The 14450-nt window shown below is 44.2% G+C and overlaps 1 pseudogene; it reads left to right on the top strand.

The window, feature by feature from the left end:
* Window positions 1–512: 512 nt before the first annotated feature.
* Window positions 513–2611, top strand: LOC142436559 (cyclin-C pseudogene; annotated as a pseudogene).
* Window positions 2612–14450: the final 11839 nt, after the last annotated feature.

The following is a 14450-nucleotide window of genomic DNA, read 5'->3' on the forward strand; positions in this document are numbered from 1 at the left end:
TGGTGAAGTAGATTATGAGTTGGACTTCTAACTGCAAGATCAGAAGTTCGAAACTCCCCCCACCCCACCCCCACTCCCCAAGAGAAATATGAGATTTTCTACTCCTGTAACGATTTACAGCCTTGGAAACCCACAGGGGCAGTTCTATACTCTGTCCAAAGGGTTGCTATATGTCATAATTGATTCCAGAGTAGTGAGGTTTTCTTGATTGATATAAATAATTTTTGGTGAGTATTGAAAAAACCAGTCAATATTATTTTTAATACACATCAAAGAAGGTCCACATTAATTGTTCACACAACCCTGCCACCTTCTTTCTTTATTCCCTTGCCTCTCACTCTCCTTTCTTCCTCCCTATGGTCTTTTATCTCATTCTTTTTCTTTCAAGGGTTAGCCTAGGAGTGGGGAAGTCTGAGTAATTCTTAACCAAAAGACTAAATTGGGGTTGCCGCCGCGGAGCGGAGTGGAGCTGGTTGCAGTCACGGAGCTCGGGTACCGAGCGGGCTGGGTCTATGGTCGCTCCGCGGGTCGCTCCGCCGGCTGGTGCTTCTTCATCAGGACAAGCTGTGTTCCATGGCAGGGAACTTTTGGCAGAGCTCCCACTATTTGCAATGGATTTTGGATAAACAAGACCTTCTGAAGGAGCGCCAAAAGGACTTAAAATTTCTCTCAGAAGAAGAGTATTGGAAACTACAAATATTTTTTACAAATGTTATTCAGGCATTAGTTGAACATCTTAAATTAAGACAGCAAGTTATTGCCACTGCTACAGTCTATTTCAAGAGATTCTATGCCAGGTATTCTCTGAAAAGTATAGATCCCGTATTAATGGCTCCTACTTGTGTGTTTTTGGCATCCAAAGTAGAGGAATTTGGAGTAGTCTCAAATACAAGGTTGATTGCTGCTGCTACTTCTGTATTAAAAACTAGATTTTCATATGCCTTTCCAAAGGAGTTTCCTTATAGGATGAATCATGTATTAGAATGTGAATTTTATCTTTTAGAACTAATGGATTGTTGCTTGATAGTGTATCATCCTTATAGACCTTTGCTCCAGTATGTGCAGGACATGGGCCAAGAAGACATGTTGCTTCCCCTGGCATGGAGGATAGTGAATGATACCTATCGAACGGAGCTTTGCCTACTGTACCCTCCTTTCATGATAGCTTTAGCTTGCCTACATGTGGCCTGTGTTGTACAGCAGAAAGATGCCAGACAATGGTTTGCTGAGCTTTCTGTGGACATGGAAAAGATTTTGGAAATAATCAGGGTCATTTTAAAACTCTATGAACAGTGGAAGAATTTTGATGAGAGAAAAGAGATGGCAACTATTCTTAGTAAGATGCCCAAACCAAAACCACCTCCAAACAGTGAAGGAGAGCAGGGTCCAAATGGAAGTCAGAACTCTAGCTACAGCCAGTCTTAGAACATTCCGAAGATTTTCATAGTGGACCACTTGGAAATAAACCATTGGACAGATTTCAGTAATGTCTTCAATGGAACACAAATGAAAATGAATAGTTGGTTTCTGTCAAGCACTTTGGGAAGTGATTTATTTTTGCAAAATAATTTTCCTTACCTGGTTTGATTTTACTGCATCATTGATTAAAACCTCTTAATTATAAAAATTTTGAAAGTTTCTAAGGAACCTGCAGATAGACAGACATAGACATATCAAGATTTATAGCTCTTTGATTAGTATAATTTTTAAGTTGAATAATATAATTTTAAAATTTGGATTTGTAGCTTTTTATTAAGTCAGGAAACATGAACACAATTTGTTTTAAATCCTCTTTGGTCACTGAAGGACCAGAACAAGGACAATAAAAGTCAAACATCTGAGGGCTTTTTTCCCTCTTTAACTTAATTTTAAAGCTGTATTTAAGGAATCAAATCTTACAAAATCCTGGAAGATTTTGGTAATGATGTTGATGATTTCAGGGAAAATAATCAAGTACCTATTGATTTAAAAGTATATTTTATTCAATAGTTTTGGTGTCTTGCCAGGGAAGACTCTAGCCCAGTTCTAGCAGAAAAGTGCAATATGTACAGCAAGCATATTTTGATGTTTTAAAAGTTATATTAATTCTGTAAACATTTTAAAAGGCTGGGCAAACTTTAAAAGAAAAAAAAAGATCCTACATGAAGTTATTTGCAATTGAGTCACAGTTAATCAAGCATTTAAAATTTTTTAATTGGCTAAAACACCGATTATATGGTTAAAATTTGGTAAACTTTCAATGTTAATTTTTACTGTACTGTGAAAAAAATTTTATAATACATACATCCCTTACTTAATTTTTCTGTTTTAGTGTGACTTCACAAATTTACTATAGATATCCTGAGCCAAGAACACAATCAGGTTTCGGGCCAGTTTGATACTGGCTGTTCTTAATTCTGATATGAGTGGAGGAGTTCAGGCTCAATGTCATCTCAGTGGGACTGTGCTGTCTGTGGAACTCAATGAATTAATAATTTTCTTCAGACTTGAAGGAGAGTGGTAAATAAGTTAAGGAGTTAAAGGATGTCAGTGTACAATTTAAGGGTTCATTGTGGAAAATGGATTATTAAATGTTGAATTCCTGGTATAAAACTGCAAGAATAAAAGAAAGTTCTCCAAAAAAAAAAAAAGACTAAATAGGTTTTATTGTTGGTGTTATTACTTGGGTTAAATTTTTTTCTTTTCTCTTCTTCTATTGGTTTGTGTCATGTAACCCAGAAAATGAGGAAACATTTGGAACATCAAAACACTATCCTTTCTCAGTAGACTACAAGCATTAAAGGCAACAGAGATAAATACTCCAATAATAACAATAACATACAAGGATAGCTAGAGAGATAAATAGATAGATAGAAAAACCACAAAATCTGAGCAGTTGTGGGAAGGAGAATGGGACTAGCCCCATGAATAAATATAGGTTTGCCAGAGAATAGTTCTATATACATATTAGCATATACTACAAATATGTTCATGAATATAATAGTGCATCCAGGAGGCATAGTTATGAAAATGTCTTAGGTATAACAAAACCCCTTGAGGGAGCGTGTCCTAAATATGGGGGATCAGGAACATAGCTCTGAGAGACCTCAAGATCAATTGGAACAAACTAGCTCACAAAGACAATGTTCTGTATCCATCAGGGAAGTGACTGGGGTCTTCAAAAGCTAGTGAGTAGCAAACTAAAAGTCGGTTCTTGGTCTTACCCTATGTGTTGGACAGGGTTCTCTAGAGAGAGAAAACCATATTGCTAGTAATTATATATAAATATATTAAAAAGCTAGATATACAATAGAAGAAATGAACCACTAAATTATATACAGATAGATAACACAAGAAACTAACAGTGAAATTATAAAACAGTGAGACACTAGCAGTCCTTTAAGGCTTGAGAGCCGCCAGTTGCCAGTCCCTTTCTGTAGAGAGAGCTGGGCTATATATACCCAGGCAGCAAACAGCAAGGCAAGTCACCAACTGTCACCAACTGTCGGTCCCCAGCTCCAGAGATGAACATACCAATCCTGTGGGATTAAATGGACCTCAACTTACAGCGACACAGTCCACAAGCTAGGCATCCCACAGGTAGTGTACCCCTTTAAATTGAGGCACAGAACAAGCAAGGCGAGGCTCACGAAACCATCTATCCCTCTGCCCTTCGATTAATCCTACTTGTGTTTATCGGCTAGGCTGGCACTATAAACTATTGGACCCTGTCTGGAGCAAATAACAGTGAATAAAATCAAGATGCCTGGCAACAATTAGTCCAAATCAGTAATGGACTATGCGTACCTCAGCCTCTATGATGCTAAGGTCAGAAGAACTAAAAGGTGCCTGCCTATCACAAACAGCTGCTCTGAAAGGGATCATGGTACATGATCCTAGATAGAGTGGGGAGTAATGTGTCAGAAAACTGAAAGTCATACTACTACTACCAATAGTAATAATAATGATAAAAGATGAGGTTTATTGGTTAGATAGACTAGTGAGATCCCCACTACTATGGTCCTTCATCACCCTTCAGGTCTGGAACTGAATTCCACCCCCTGAAAAATAGACAGGTTTATAAAGTGAACCTTATGAAAATCAAAGGTTGCAGCCCTCAGTATGGATTACAACTCAATGTCAAGAAGACACACATCCTCACAACTTGATCAATAGGTACCATGATAAATGGAGAAGTTTGTTGTTTTTTTATTTGTTGTTATTTGTTGAAGTTGTCACGGATTTTTGTCTTGATGAGGTATATAATCAATGCTCTTGGAAGCTGCAATCATGAGATCAAATGATGCATTGCGTATGGATACATTTGGTGCACAATACGTCTGTAGAGTGCTAAAAAGCAAGGATGTTACTTTGAGGACTAAGGTGCACCTTACCCAAGCCATAGTAATTTAAATTGCCTCATAAGTATGTGAAAGTCAGACATTGAATAAGGAAGGCTGAAGAAGAATTGATATGTTTGAATTGTGGTGCTGGTGAAGAATATTGAAAGTAACATGGACTGCCAAGGGAACAAACAGATCTGTCTTAGAAGAAGTATGGCCAGAAGGCTCCTTAAAGGCAAGGATGGTGAGACTTCCTCTCACATACTTTGGTCATGTTATTAAGAGAGACTAGTCCCTGGAGAAGGACATCATGCCAGGTGAAGTAGAGGGACAGGGAAAGAGAGGAAGCCCCTTAAGGAGATGGATTGACAGTGACTGAAACAAGGGGCTCAAGCTTGGGAACAATTAGGAGAATAATTCAGGGCTAGGTAGTGATTCTTTCTGTTTGGCATAGGGTCAATGTGGGTTGCAACTGGCTCAATGGCACCTGATAAGAACAACTACACCAAAATGAATCATAGCACTGAGGAGCACACATTCCTCAGAACCATCAACCATTCAAAAGCTAATAGGCAGTATTTGCCCAAGGCCAAATTCAAAAGGCAGGCAAGGTTAGGGGAGAAGGGTGAATGAAAACAGGAAGCAGAGTTTCAATGGCATGAGTGATATTACATTGCAGGAGATTGTCATCAATGTCACATAAAAAAACGAGTATAAATTGTTATGTGCAAAGCTGATTTTCTCTGTAAATCTTAACCCACCTTACAATTAAAAGTTTCTTTTTTTTAAAAAAAAAGACACCATAGTTCATATAATAGACACAGCCAAAGATCTCCTGGACAATTCTAAAATGATCTCCCAAATGATTTGGGTAGTTAGCCCTCCCCAGGGAGTTCTACCCATTGAAACGCTGGGTGGTTATGGCTGCAATTATATTTCAGGCCAGAAGAGGCAGCAGAGGCCTGGTTGTTCAAATGCTGCAAAACTACCAGACAATGGGCAAACAGTTTCTTTCCACGGACGACTAGCGGCTCTGTCATATCCATGTCTGGTGTTCAACACTTGGCGACAGAATCCAGCCCGCTGGGTTTGGGTGGGGTCTGTTTCTCACCCATGCTTGGCTTGGGATTGTTCTATGGCATCCACTAAGTGGAGTCCTTTCCTTTCTGATGTCCCAAGAAAGCTGTTTTCTCCTTTTTCCTCTCTGGCCCTCTTCCCAAGAACCCTGGGGTTCACTCTGCTTTCCTCTGGTTGATGTTTCTCAGGCAGTTACTTGACCTTGGTTCATCTACTGCAGGTGACCATTTGCAAGGAACTGTACCGTCCTTGGATGGTGTTGTTCATGAGCTAGGCTGCGAACTATGGGTTAAAGGTTTGAGTTCACCCAGAGGTGCCTTCCAAGAAGGGCCTGGTGATATGCTTCTGGAAAAAAACTCACCTCAGCCATGGAAAATTCTAGGGACCGGACTTCTCTAACACACTTGGGCTCTATGTGAGTCCGAGTTGACTCAATGGCAATTGGTTGCTGGTATTCCTGTAAGTAGAAGACAACAATCTTTAAGCAGTCCCTCTTGGATTCATGGGAGGAGGATGGCTTCCGCTGAGAGAACTTCTCAGGGCTCCAAGGGCTCAATGATCTTACAAAAAATGAGAGAAACGATGAGCCTGATGACAGATGATATTGCTATGCAGGCCCCGTTTCAGGATGCTCAAGGTTCCAGGTCTTTCCCTGACTCACAGTGGAGCCGTGTTAGGTTCCAAATAGAAGGTCACCCTTGCTCCCAGGACCTGGAGCCTTGTAGCTGAGCAGAGCAGTCATGATGAGAAAGAGGACCCAAGGGGGAAGTCAGAGGGCTGCTTCATTTGTCTCGTTGTCAAGCAAATAAATGTTTTGGCAGGAAATTTCTCTTCAAGAGTGTTCTGATTTCTTGAAGGAAATCTTCTGAACCATTTCCTCAGGGGAAAACCACTCAACTACCTCTGGAAGGAAGATTTTTCTCCTTCCAAGCTTACCAGGCTGTGCTAACTCACAGAGGAGGTGTGACTAGCAGGCAATGAAACTGATTTCCAGACTCCTATGAAAACCAGCAAGTGCTCGGCTGCTAAGTGAAAGGCCGGCAGTTGGAAAACCCCAGCTGCTCTGCAGGAGAAAGTGGTGGCTGACTGTGTCTGACAAGATGACAGCTTTGGAAACCCAATGGGGCAGTTCTCCTCTGTGCTCTACAGTTGCTTTCAGTTGGAGTGGACTTGATAGTGATAGAGCTGATCTTTTTTTCCCCATGAAAATCAGCTTGCACGAATACATGTGCATTCATGGATGTCTGTGTCTGCTTTGGCATGCATGTGCAAATATGTGCCTATTTGCACGTGGATGGATACGTCTGTGAATGTGGGCATCTCTATTTACTTTGCCATGTGTGTGCACATGTCTGCCTTTGTCAGTATGCATGCGGGCTCAGGCAGCATAGAGAGATCACAGAGAAACTTGGAGAGAAAGAGAAAAGTAACCTATTTTCTCATGGGTCTCCCATACCTGACGGTCTACTGGCATCCACCGCCACGAAGACCAGAGATCACTTCATGCCATGTGTCCAGCTGCCCATTGCTGGTTGAGGACAGTCACCAGGGAGGCAAGTCAGACTGGCCTCGCCATCCTACCACCCACCTGCAGGAGTGATTCCCACCATCTGTCCTGGAGCCCCTCCCACCTTACTCAGCCTCCCTAGACATTGAGTGAAAGGCGTTTCCAACGTTTTTACATAAAGATTTCTGAGATTGACTGAAGAAATGATTTCATTTGACAAAACATGAAGCTTTTAATTTAAAGATTTGAGGCAAGTGCCCTCCAGAGAAGGGGACACAGGACGGGGCCATGCTCCCTTCCGGTATGCACGGGGGTTGCTATGAGTTGGAACCAACTTGATGAGCACCTGCCAGCAACAACAACATCCAGAAATTGTCCAAACTTCTGTGGCCTCAACTCGGAAATGAGAATATTAACATTGCCTCCTAGAAAGAACTCAAGGTATGTACAATTGGTTAATAGGCGTTTGGAAAGTGAGTACATTTAGTGGACTGATGACATTGATAAGGCAATAAGAAACTGAGAAGGCTTCACTAACAGGTGCTTTCACATCTGTAACCAGTAGATTCCTTCCTTCTTCATCTCTTGCCATCTTAATCAGCTCCCACACTTTCCAGGCAGCTTGAGGGATTAAATGTTCAGTCTGATCCTATTATAAGCCTCAGCCTCAGAATCAGAGGCTTTACCTGAGTTTTGAGGAGCTATACTGGGAATGAGGGAGAGTAACCTGTCTTTTCTATTGCTCTCCTATCGCTCCTTCTTCCCTAGCCCTTCCCTGTCTCTGGGCCTGCCTTTCCTCCCTAGAGCATTGGCTTCTGGGAGAAGGGCATGGAAACAATGAGCACAATGAGCACATTCCTGACCAGGCCTCTTACTATGCTATCTTCCAACCCTCTCTTGGAAGGGCCTCCACGAAGTCCTCTTATGTCATCTCACAATAACTTGTTAGATACCATTGAGTGAGCTCCTGACTCATAGCAAAAGTACACACAAGAGATTGAAGCACCACCTGGTCCTCACACTGATACTCATACCTTTGTAGAATTCCTAGAGGGCTTCTGACTTCCTGTCCTTTTTACACACATAGATGCATCCTTGCCGAATTTCTGGATGGCTTCTGACTTTTTTCCTTTTTAAACACACACACACACACACACACACACACACACACACACACACACAAACACACACACCCTTGCCGAATCTCTGGATGACTTCTAACTTCATGTCCTTTTAAAAAAACAGACTCACCATTGCAGAATCTCTAGAGGGCTTCTGACTTTGTGTCCTTTTTACACAAACACACGCACGCACACACACACACACACACACACCCTTTAAGAATCGCTGGAGGCCTTCTGACTTCATAACTTTTTACACACACATACACACAACAAGCACCTTTGCAGAATCTCTGGAGTGCTTCTGACTTCGTGTCCTTTTTACACACACACACACACACACACCCTTGCAGGATCTCTAGAGTGCTTCTGACATGGTGTCCTTTTTACACACACACACACAGACACACAGACACACAAACATACACCCTTGCAGAATTTCTACAAGGATTCTGACTTCATGTCCTTTTTATACACACACACACACATGCACTTGTAGAATCTCTAGAGGGCTTCTGATTTCGTGTCCTTATTACACACACACATACACACACACACACACACACTCCCTCACTCTCACACTCATACCTTTCCAGAAAACCTAGAGGGCTTCTGACTTCGTGTCCTTTTAACACAACACACTCACTCTTGCAGAATCTCTAGAAGGCTTCTGACATCCTGTTCTTTTGACACACACACACACACACACATACATACACACACACCCTTGCAGAATCTCCAGACAGTTTATAACTTCGTGTTGTTTACACACACACACACACACACACACACACACACACACACACACACTCTTGCAGAATCTCTGGAAGGCTTCTAACTTGGTGTTCTTATTACAAACACAACACACACGCACACACCCTTGCAGAATCAATAGTGGGCTTCTGACTTCGTGTGATTTTTACACACACACACACACACACACACACACATACACCCTTGCAAAATCTCTGAAGGGCTTCTGACTTTGTGTCCTTTTTACACAAACACACACATACACACACCCTTGAAGAATCTCTAGAGGGCTTCTGATTTCGTGTCCTTATTACACACACACACACACACACACACACACACACACACACTCACACCCCAAACTCATTCTCTTACAAAATCTCTGCAGTCCTTCTGACTTCGTGTCATTTTTTAAACACACACACAAACACACATACACTTGTAGAATCTCTGGAGGGCTTCTGATTTCGTGTCCTTATTACACACACACATACACACACACACACACACACACTCCCTCACTCTCGCACTCATACCTTTCCAGAAAACCTAGAGGGCTTCTGACTTCGTGTCCTTTTAACACAACACACTCACCCTTGCAGAATCTCTAGAGGGCTTCTGACATACTGTCCTTTTGACACACACACACATACACACACACACACACCCTTGCAGAATCTCTAGACGTTTTATGATTCGTGTCGTTTTCACACACACAGACACACACACACACACACACTTGCAGAATCTCTGGAGGGCTTCTAACTTGGTGTACTTATTACAAACACAACGCACACGTACATACCCTTGCAGAATCAATAGTGGGCTTCTGATTTCGTGTGATTTTTACACACACACACACACACACACACACGCACACACACACACACATACACCCTTGCAGAATCCTTGGAGGGCTTCTGACTTTGTGTCCTTTTTACACACACACACACACACACACACACACACAAACACACATACATCCTTGCAGAATCTCTGAAGGGCTTCTGACTTTGTGTCCTTTTTACTCAAACACACACACATACACACACCCTTGAAGAATCTCTAGAGGGCTTCTGATTTCGTGTCCTTATTACACACACACACACACACACACACACTCACAACCCAAACTCATTCTCTTACAAAATCTCTGTAGTCCTTCTGACTTCGTGTCCTTTTTTAAAAACACACACACACACACACACACACACACAGGCACAAACACACATTCACTTGTAGAATCTCTGGATTGCTTCCGATTTCGTGTCCTTATTACACACACACACACTCCCTCACTCTCACACTCATACCTTTTCAGAAAACCTCGAGGGCTTCTGACTTCGTGTCCTTTTAACACAACACACTCACCCTTGCAGAATCTCTAGAGGGCTTTTGACATCCTGTCCTTTTGACACACACACACATACACACACACACACACACACACCCTTGCAGAATCTCCAGACGTTTTATGACTTCGTGTCGTTTTCACACAAACACACACACACACACACACTCTTGCAGAATCTCTGAAGGGCTTCTGACTTTGTGTCCTTTATACACACACACACACACACACACACACACACACACACACACACACCCTTGCAGAATCTCTGAAGGGCTTCTGACTTTGTGTCCTTTTTACACAAACACACACACACATACACACACCCTTGAAGAATCTCTAGAGGGCTTCTGATTTCGTGTCCTTATTACACACACACACACACACACACACACACAACGAAAAACTCATTCTCTTACAAAATCTCTGCAGTCCTTCTGACTTCGTGTCCTTTTTTAAACACACACACACATACACTTGTAGAATCTCTGGAGGGCTTCTGACTTCGTGTCCTTATTACACACACACACACACACACACTTGTAGAATCTCTGGAGGTCTTCTGATTTCGTGTCCTTTTTACACTCACACACACATTCACACACACACACACCCTTGCAGAATCTCTGGAGGGCTTCTGACTTCCTGTCCTTTTTACACACACACACACACACACACACACACACACACACACACACCCTTGCAGAATCTCTGGAGGGCTTCTTACTTCATGACCTTATTACACCCGCACACACACACACACACACACACACACATAAATCCTTGCAGAATCTCTTGAGAGCTTCGTACTTGGTGTCCTTTTTACAAACACACACACATACTGGCAGAATCTCTGGAGGACTTCTGTCTTCATGACTTTTTTACACACACACACACACACACACACACACACACATACACACACCCTTTCAGAATCTATGGAGTGTTGGGCGTGGCAGGCAGGTGGCAGGGGTGGTAGGTGGCAGAGTGTGTCTAAGTGCTCTGCCCACACCTGCGAACTTGACAGCGGTGATGGAGGAGGAGTGCTCGTCCAGCGTCTGCTGCAGGCTATACTCCCGCCCTGCGTCTAGCACATGGATCAGCCGGTCCCGGCTCGCTGAGGCCAGCAGCTTCAGACCTGGGATGGGATGAACTCCGTCAGCTGATGAGTGCCCAGCAAAGAGCACCCAGAGAAACTGAGCCCCACATCCTTAAGCCACATGAGCCATGGAGTCGGGCAGAGTTGAGATGCAGTCCTCCCCAAAGCCTTCAGAGACATCAAGAAGGATCACTAACTCTTTTGGTAGCCAAAAGAACGATCAGCCCCATAGTCAAGAGGCAGGACAAGTATCAGTGGCTCTGGCCAGACTGGAGGGGCTCACTCAAGGCCATTCTAGGCCAGGGCCAGGTACCTGTGTCTGGCTTCGAGTACTCCAGGCACAGAATCTCTGACTCATGGGCCTCCTCCTTCAGCATTTCACTCAGGGACTGCAATTCATGGACCCTGCAAAATGAGAAGAAAGGAGAGGCCGTTCAGTGCCAGGCAGCGGGGGAAAGAATCATCACCCACCCCCTTCCACCTTTTCCTCTCCATCAAGAGCTGTTTTACTTTACCTTTTGGGTTGAACCTTTAGACTTAGAAAAATGAGTCCAGATATGTCGCATTCAACTCTCTCACCTGGTCTCCCTTCGTATTAATGTTTTATGTACTACAGTACACAGTGATAAGGACCACGGAGGTCACACTGGTACAACATTATTAGACTTTATTTAAATGTCACCAGCGGGGGTTGCTCTGAGTTGGAATCAACCCAATGCCAATGAGTTTGTTTATCCCATGAATGTCCTTCTGCTCCAGGATCCTAGGAGCCCCCACGGCACATGGGTGTCATCTGTCCCAGTCTAGAACGGCTTTCAGTCTTTGCTTGTCTTTCCTACCGTGACACCTGGGAGAGTATGATATGTTACTCTGGCAGGTGTACCTCAAATGAAGTTTGCCTGATTTTTCCTCATGACTATCCTAAGTTCCTTATACATTTGGGTCAAGAATACCAGACACAATGCTAGGAGGAGGCTGCATGGAAAAACAGAACTAAAAGAAACTTTCCATCAACGTTGGTTGTTGTTGTTCAACATTTTATTGGGAGTTCTTAAGAGTCATAAGATTTTCTGGGAACATTTTGAAGCCTCTCAGTGTACCCTCTCACCAGATTCATGCTGCTGCCACGGGAAGTTAACCTTAATGACTTGGCTAAGGGTGGGTTTTGCCGTTTCTTCATTGTCAAGTTAGTATCTTTCCCTTGAAGGTAATAAATTTTGTCCCCAACCCTTTTCAGCTAAACCCTCCTGAACCTCTCTCCTTGGGGGCCTAAAGTTCCCCCATCCTGTCCCCTGGAGGCAACGGGTTGCACTCCACAAATGGCCTTACCTGAGCGTGCCCATAGGGTCCTCTGATGCTAGATGCTGCCCGTTGGGGCTGATGCACATAGAGCGGATGCCCACATGGGGGTCCATCAGGGACCCATCGGCTTTGTCTCCCCCAGGCAGCTCGGTGTCCAGCAGGGCCAGCATGTTCCCATCCATATAGATGATCTTAATGAGGTACTAGTGAAACAGGTCAGGAGAAGAGGTGGGTGAGGAAGGCCTGACACAGGACACCTGTCAGGGAGAGAAATGCGGGCCAAGAGGACATCCTTGTCAGAGTTTGGCCAAACAACATCTGGAACAGTCTGGTCTGGAGACCCAGATCCTGAGACTGTGGTGTGGGGGCACCAGGCTCACGTGGCTGAGGATGTTTTGGTGCAGGGTGGAGCCATGCACGCCAAAGCTCTCTGTATTCCACAGGCGGATGGTGCTGTCAGAAGAGCAGGTGATAAAGGAGCTCGGGGGCAGGCAGGCCTGTTGACTGTCCTTCACCTCAAGGTACACCTGGAGGAGCACAAGGACCAGAGGGACCCGGGTCAGACCTTGCCTGCCCACAGAGATGGGACGGAATGAGAGTAGAGAAAAGGCTGGTCAAGACTTAGCCCCAGGCTTATCCCATAGCAAGCAAGTCATAATGATTAGCTCTTGTCTTTAACAAGTAAAGGAATATACATTAACCAAGCACCTAGTAAGTACTAGGCATTCTAAATCTCCCACTTACATTGTCTCCTTTTCGTAAAAATCAAATGCATCAGGTATGTCATTTCATAATTGCAGAAACTAAGGTTTGGTCAAGTTCAGGAACATGTCCAAAGAGGCCAAGCTAAGACTGCACAGGGGCATACTGAAAAACGTCTGAGATGAGTCAGCACTAATATCCCCTCGCATCCTCAGAGCCAATTAACAGATACGAAGGGACCCAGGGGCACTGCTGGGGGAGCTAGGGTGCTGGAGGAAACAAATTCCACACTTGAGGAACCCCAGCTCCTAATGGTAGCCCAGGAAACACGGTCAGTCTCAGCAGACCTGGCCCACGTACCTCTACACTCCAGACGCAGGAGGAATGATACAGAGCTGAATACACCTTGCCCACTTTCTTGGGGTCCTTCACATCCCAGACATAAGTACTATGGTCATTGTATACACAAGACAGCCACTGATTTGCAGGATCAAAGGTCAAGGCTATGGTGTCCCGATACTTCGCATTGGCCACTCCAGCGAAAAGGCAACTGAGGAAAGAGGGGAGCGGGGTGTCCTGGGCAGACAGGGCAAACTGGTGAGTGAGCGCTAATGAAATCGTGCACTAAAGGGAGGAGCAGCAGGTTGGCCAGCAGTCACTGGAGAAAGAACGCAGCGGCTGGCCTGGCATTCCTTGCCATGGGGCTCTCCAAAAGAACACAAGCTATTTCATAGCCCCCAACGTCAGGCGGGGACAGTGTGTGGCCGTGATGCAGCCAAGCAGATGTCAGGCCCTTCTAGACTCACATCAGAGGACAAGGAAGGGCACTGTGCAAACCACAATCATGGTCATATATCATTTCCTGCCAATTGCAGATTTAGCCCCCTCCTGGCCTGAAAGAGAAATTAATATACCCAACTGCAGAACTGCCCCGCTTCCTGACAGCACTGAAACCAGAGCAAAACTTCACTTCCTGCAATCACCCAACCCAAGGCCCGAGGCTACAATAAGACCCTCCTACCGCAGCTGCTACCCAGTACCACCCTGAGGGAGAAAGGCCTGCTCTGTCAGGTTTCCAGTCTCTCTCAGAAACCCTAAGGAACTGCCCGTCTGTCCTAGCTGTGGTCTTTACAGGACAATGCATTACCACACTGCAGACTCAGATTACCACGGTTGCCCACAGTGAGCAACAAATGCTAAAAGACCCACCTGTGCT

The sequence above is a fragment of the Tenrec ecaudatus genome, unplaced genomic scaffold, assembly GCF_050624435.1.
Source record: "Tenrec ecaudatus isolate mTenEca1 unplaced genomic scaffold, mTenEca1.hap1 Scaffold_4112, whole genome shotgun sequence".
NCBI classification, from domain to species: domain Eukaryota; kingdom Metazoa; phylum Chordata; class Mammalia; order Afrosoricida; family Tenrecidae; genus Tenrec; species Tenrec ecaudatus.